Source organism: Uloborus diversus, chromosome 9, assembly GCF_026930045.1.
Source record: "Uloborus diversus isolate 005 chromosome 9, Udiv.v.3.1, whole genome shotgun sequence".
In the NCBI taxonomy this organism is placed as follows: Eukaryota; Metazoa; Arthropoda; class Arachnida; order Araneae; family Uloboridae; genus Uloborus; species Uloborus diversus.
This window is the reverse complement of record NC_072739.1, coordinates 57,988,910-57,994,909: the sequence shown is the minus strand read 5'-3', so window position 1 is coordinate 57,994,909 and position 6,000 is coordinate 57,988,910.

Sequence of the window (6,000 nt, the reverse complement as noted above, 5' to 3'; positions counted from 1 at the left end):
AAAACACAGATTAAAAAACTTCTCAAAATGATATAGCTAAAGGAAGGTTATATCATTTTGAGCTAAATGGCTAAAAGCTTGAGCTAAAGGGCTAAAATGTAATAATATAACGATTTTATGCAGAAACTCACATATAAATATTTTAAAGGTAGTACTGTAGCTTACATAAGGGCAACTTCCTCCAAAAGCTACGCAGCGCCGCCCCCCCTCCCCGAAAACGTTACCTTTAACATAATATTTATAAAATCTTAAGCGATCCCCTAAAAATTTCAATGCCAAAGGTTATACCATTACCCTCCTTTGTGCACACCTCTGGCTAAAAGGACTAAGACAGTGAAGGAATTAAATCCAGTTACAAAAACTGGATTATGCTTTGAACACAAATTGACAAAACTTGGTTTAAAATCGAAAAATGTTTTACCTTTAAAACTTTTAGGCATCTTTATTGTGTTGAGTCCGATAATTCCCGAAATGTGCCTCCTAGGACCACTTCGAAATTTTACTATTTTTTTCTCAACTAATTTAGACTTATTATTTATAAAACGTTTTCCCACTTTTTGCAGAACCTCTGCAGGATAAATAAGGGCTATTCAATGCAAATACAAGAATCATATTTATTTTTGACTGTCAGTTACGAGTCATACTTTTATTTTGGGAAGGGCGCCATGCAAAAATCCAAGTTCCGAAAAGGGCGCCTTGACTCGAAAAGTATAGGAATCACCGTACAGTCCTGTCCTTTTTTTTTTTTTTTTGAAGCGACTAAAAATGCGACATTTGTCATTGTGTGCATCCATCCACTAAAATATTGATTTTATGCGGCTTATTTCGATATAACACTTTTTTTAATGCGCCGATTTCAAAAATTAACATTATTTGTAATCTTACTTGCTTCTATTGCACTCATGATCGTTATCAGAACAGGGAGTCATGCCAGCTATCCGCTCTGACAGCAACTTAAGGACAGTCAATAAATCAAACCATTCTTGACCATAGATATGTGTGCTGTCACTTTCACCCTCACATCCCTTTTTTATTGAGGAAACACCATGGGTCCAGGGTCTGCCATGGGTCCGCTTTTATCCTCAGAACTGAACCTTGGAGCAAAAGATAAGCCACAAACGGGAGCAGACCGTTTACGAAACGAGGGGGGACTAATTGCTTTTATGAGGGTAATAAAAGGGAACGTTTATATAAAAAAGAAGAACATTGCTTTTGCATGTGAAAATATTCACATACAAAATCACTTCTTGATTCTACATAATTTATTTCCATATTGCTAGAACATTGTTTTGGAAAATAAGAAAACAACAGAAGGGCGCCTTCCGAGAGGGCGCACCGGGAAATGTCCCGGTCAAGTCTATGGCCAGTCCGGGCCTGGAGAGCGCTCGAATCTCTCATCACTTTCCCTGATATCACCAAACATAGCTTAAAATACGTTTTTAGACCCCAAAGTTGGAAATTTTCTGGGCAGGGCCCCTAACACTTCCTTTTCCTCTAACGCAGCAAACACAGCCAAAAAGTACATATTTTGGCCTTTAATTCTGAAAACTTTTCCAGAGAAAACTTCCACTCTCTCTTCTGAAGTCCCAACATATAGCCTAAAATTACGCTTTTAAAACATTGATGCTTCAATATCAATTTGGGAAAACAGCATTTGACTCCTGAGTACCCTCAATCTCATAAAGTGTTTAAAAATAGCCTAAAATATTCTTTTAGAACTTCAATGTCGGAATTTTTCCGAGAGATACCTTAATCGCCCTCCCCCTCTCACCTAATGTCTCCAAAGATTTAAATGGCTCTTTGAAAACTTAATTTTAAAAAATTTAGGAGAGAAGAACGCAGAAATCTTCACCCCTTTTCCTAATGTCCCCAAAGATAGCCCAAAATTTCGTTCTTAAAAATTGCGTAGGTGGGAGAGCTCGGTACCCTTCTTTCTGAAAGGTAACTTGAAATGAACTTCAAATTTAAGAAAGATTATGGGAGGGAAACCTCCTTCTGTCCGCTCTTCTTTCTAACATTATCAAACAAAGCCTAGAGTAGTATGTCAATTTCGGAAATTTTCCAGGATAGAGCCGCCTGGCTTCACAACATTTTTGGTGCCGTGTGGCGTTAGGAAACCCTTTAACGACACCAAAGACAGCCTAAAATTGCGTTTTTCAGGCTTCGGTACCGAAAAATTTCCAAAGAAAGCACCCGAACATTCCCCATCCTACCAAACCACCAAAGATACCCTTAAAATTGATTTCAATTTAAAAAACATTTCAGTAAGATGCCTCAACGCCTGTCTCTCTTCCCTAACGCCTACAACTGGGTTGGAATACGCATGCAATTGGGTTGCCAAAGATAGCCTTAAAAGGTAAAAGAGGTGGTGGGGTTTTATTTTATGTTAGAGACAATTTTATTTGCAATGAATTGGTCATAAATGATAAGCCTACTGATATTGATATGGTTTGGCTGGAGTTGATGAGCAGTAAGGGCAAAAAGCTACGGTTTGGAAACATTTATAGGCCACCTAATTCAAACCAGGGACAAGATGAACAGATGTACCGTATTATTAGTGACATGTCCAGTAAGGGATCCGTTATCATAATGGGGGATTTCAATTTTCCGGGTATTGATTGGAATAATTTTTATTCTGGTAATGGCAAAGAAGAGGAATTTTTAAAAGTAATTGGTGACTGTTTCTTAGATCAAGTTTTAACTCAGGGAACTCGAGAGGAGGCAATTTTGGATCTAGTTTTTTGTGACATAGGTAGTTTTGTTCAGGGGTTGAGTGTAGGGGAGCATATTGGAGATAGTGATCATAACAGCATTAGGTTCCGGGTTAAATTTGAAGTGTGCAAAGATGATAATTTTAGGTTTGTGCCCAATTTCAGAAACACCGATTTTGTTGCACTTAGGCAGAGCTTGAAAGAGGTTTTTTCGTCAGGGTTGGAAAATAGCGACGTAGATCAGCAATGGACGGAATTTAAGGATAAACTTGCTAAAACCGTTGGGGACTATGTTCCATTTAGGAGAAAAGGTGTTAGTACCAAAATTTGGCCCATGTGGTTCTCCAGGGAGACTAAAGAAGCTCTTAATTATAAGCAAGCCACTTTTCGTAAGTTTAAAGAAACTGGTCAGAGTGCAGAGAGACTCCAGTATAGTAAGGCAAGGCGAAATTTTAAGTATTTGGTACGGATTCAGAAAAGGGAATTGGAGCAAAGGCTGGCAGATGACATTGATGGGAATCCTAAGAGGTTTTTTGCTTACGCTAATTCTGGGAAAGCTCGAAACAGTCAAATTGGGCCTTTGGTTGATGAGTATGGAAATTTAATCCAAAACGATAGGGATATTGCAAATGTTCTAAATAACTTTTTTTCCAGTGTGTTTAACGATAACTGTATCTCAACAGTTGACACTAACAAGACACAAGCTATTATACAGCTTGAGGATTTTGTATTTTCCAGGGAGGAGGTTTTATTTCATTTGAAAAAGATTAAAGCAACTAAAGCTCCGGGACCAGATAATATTTATCCAAAAATTTTAGTAGAATGTGCAGAGGAATTAGTGGATGTTATTTTGATTATTTTCAATGCTTCTTATAACTCGGGGACGGTGCCAGAGGACTGGAAGCTGGCTAACATAACGCCACTCTTCAAGAAGGGGTCTAAAGGTATTGCTGGGAATTATAGACCTGTAAGTTTGACTTCGGTGATTTGTAAGATTTTCGAAACTTTGATCAAAATTAAGATCATGATGTTCTTAGAGACTAATAGTCTGTTGACTAGTTTGCAGTATGGTTTCAGGAAAGGTAAATCCTGTACTACTAAGCTATTGCATTTCTACGACAAGGTTACCTCAGCTTTAGATAACAAAAAATGTGTGGATGTTGTTTATATTGATTTTCAAAAAGCTTTTGACAAGGTACCGCATGTTGCTCTTCTCAGCAAGTTAGCTGACATTGGAATAGGAGGAAAAACTTTACTTTGGGTAAGAAATTGGCTTACTGGTAGGAAGCAAAGAGTAGTTGTGAGAGGAAATCATTCTAATTGGAGTGATGTTTTAAGTGGGGTTCCTCAGGGATCAGTTTTAGGGCCTCTTTTGTTTATTATATTTATGAATGACATCAATGAAAATATTTCTGGAAGCATGAATTGTTTTGCTGACGATGTAAAAGTTATGGGGATTGTCGAAAATGAAGAACAAGTAAAACAGCTGCAAGAGGATTTAGATCATATTACTAAGTGGGCAGATAAATGGGGTATGGCAGTTAATGTAGGGAAATGTCAAGTGCTACACTTAGGTCATGGAAATAAGCGTATGAGATATCGTTTACAGGGTTCAGTCATAAATCAGGCAGAAAATGTTATGGATCTGGGTGTCTTTATAAATCAGGACTTCAAGTTTAGTCAACAGTGCAGTATTGCTAGTAACAAAGCCAACAAAATGCTTGGGTTCATCAATAGATCTATTTCAAACAAATCTAAGAAAGTTCTTCTGCCTTTATATAGGAGTTTAGTAAGACCTCATTTGGAGTATGCTGTGCAATTCTGGTCGCCTTATCTGAAGAAAGATATTTTTGTATTGGAAAGGGTTCAAAGAAGGGTAACTAAATTAGTAAGGGGACTCTCAAATTTAGATTATGATACCAGACTTAATAGGCTTAACATGTATAGCCTAGAGCAAAGGAGAGTCAGAGGGGACATGATTCAGTTATTTAAATTTATCAAAATGAAAGATGTAAATGGATTAAATTTTTGCGGGGAAAGCAGGACAAGGGGTCATTGTTTTAAGCTATTTAAATCTCAGGCTAACTTGGAAATCAGGAAAAACTACTACTTTAGCAGGGTCGTGGGCACTTGGAATAGCTTACCGGAAGAGGCGGTAATGAGCAAGGGAGTGGATAGCTTTAAGAGGGCCATTGATCTTCATTGGGGACTAATTAATTGACCAGGACCAGCCTAGCTGGGCCCAGAGCCTGTTGCTGGTCGTCACATTTGTATTTGTATTTGTATTTGTATAAATTGTATATTTCAGAACTTAAAATCTTCGAATTGAGTATTCGAGAATTCCCGATTCTCTTTTCTTCAAAGTAGAAGAAACTGCATTTGAAAACTTTCGTTTCGGAAAATTACCTTTCGGTGCCCACTGATCACTTAACGTTAACAAAGAAACACTAAAAGAGACTAACTTTGAAAAAAATCGAAAACAAACCCAACCCGCCCTTTCTCCTAACTTCACTAAAAATTGCAATTTTTGACTTTTATTCAGCATTTTTTTCAATTAGCCCTAATACCCCCCCTTTTGTTTTCTTTTGAGAGTATAAAGAAATTAATTACGTCTTTTGGCTCTCCTCTGATATGCCCCCCTCTTGGCGAGATTTTAATTTTTCGCTCGATACGAAAATCGCCAATAAGGCGATAACTTGGCAACCCTGGTTTTGCAACTTGAATGCTGGAAAGTAGTTTCTCGAAGTCTGTCTTTTTGCACGTGTCTGTGTGGTAGGAGGTAGGTGCTCATATGTTCCGCTCTTAGGGAGATTTTAAGTTGAATACTCTAAAATAAAGTTTCAATTCAAACTTTATTTTAGAGTATTCTTTTTCTTGTTGTTTTTTAATGTTAATTTAGTTGAATTTTCTATTTTAATTATGAGTTCGGTTTGTGATGTTGTCCAAATGTATCAATTGAAATTTTTGAATGAATCTTCTTTTTCTTTTTCGTCAGGTCGTCCAACGTTTGGACGTACCAGAGTCCTAAATAGATTTTTTATATTTAAACTAATTGAAAATAAAGAGGTTTTTTTAGAATTTTTAAGGGAAATTGGTTTACTTAAGAATGAAATGTTATGTTCTAGATGTAATTCTGTTATGAAAATTAAAAAAACTAAAAAATGTTCAGATGGGTTAATTTTTTTTTGTATAAAGGTTATTGGGGGTGTTGTTTGTGGAAAAGAAGCAACGATCAGGAGTGGGTCATGGTTTAGTTCTAGCAAGTTGAAAATAGAGGAGATTTTTTTGA